A 299-nucleotide genomic window follows, 5' to 3' on the forward strand; every position below is an offset into this window, starting at 1 on the left:
CTCCACTGCCTGCAGGGAAATAAATAAACTCCCTAATTCAAGACTTAGGACCAATGTTCTGCTGATACTCACTGCTGAACACACACCATTGTAATAGCACAGCCTGTGATTTTAAGTGTTGTGCTCCGTGGTGTCTTTTGTTAACCTGAGTCCTTGAATATGCCCCATATGTTGCATGTCCCCTTGCAACCCCAGTCCCTCGTGGTTACCCATCATTTAAATCTCCACACAGAATGGTATATTCCATCACTTCTCCCACTTTTTTAGTTGAGTCCAACCTTGTCGGTATTAAGACTCTT

This window comes from Buceros rhinoceros, unplaced genomic scaffold (genome assembly GCF_000710305.1).
Source record: "Buceros rhinoceros silvestris isolate BGI_N320 unplaced genomic scaffold, ASM71030v1 scaffold22112, whole genome shotgun sequence".
Classification (NCBI taxonomy): domain Eukaryota; kingdom Metazoa; phylum Chordata; class Aves; order Bucerotiformes; family Bucerotidae; genus Buceros; species Buceros rhinoceros.